This window comes from Cucurbita maxima, unplaced genomic scaffold, assembly GCF_002738345.1.
Source record: "Cucurbita maxima cultivar Rimu unplaced genomic scaffold, Cmax_1.0 Cma_Scf00226, whole genome shotgun sequence".
Lineage (NCBI taxonomy): Eukaryota > Viridiplantae > Streptophyta > Magnoliopsida > Cucurbitales > Cucurbitaceae > Cucurbita > Cucurbita maxima.
In genome coordinates, this window is record NW_019272242.1 from 71,614 (window position 1) to 71,879 (window position 266).

Below are 266 nucleotides of genomic sequence, written 5' to 3' on the forward strand. Positions count from 1 at the left end.
AGAAAACAACACGAGGATTTATATATGTATATATGAAAAGCTCATTTTAGTTTCATTAAATTGAATTCTGAACATGAATAAGTAGACCATCTTTGAAATAAAACTAGAAGTTAACCTAAAACCAATTCATAAAACATCTAAGATCCAACGGCAAACATCCAAAATCTAGTGGGAAAACGCATACTCAGCCACATAAACTCCTAAATCCAAGCACAAAATCAAGTAACATAAGAACTCCGAGACCTAGCAATAAATATTGAAATCTA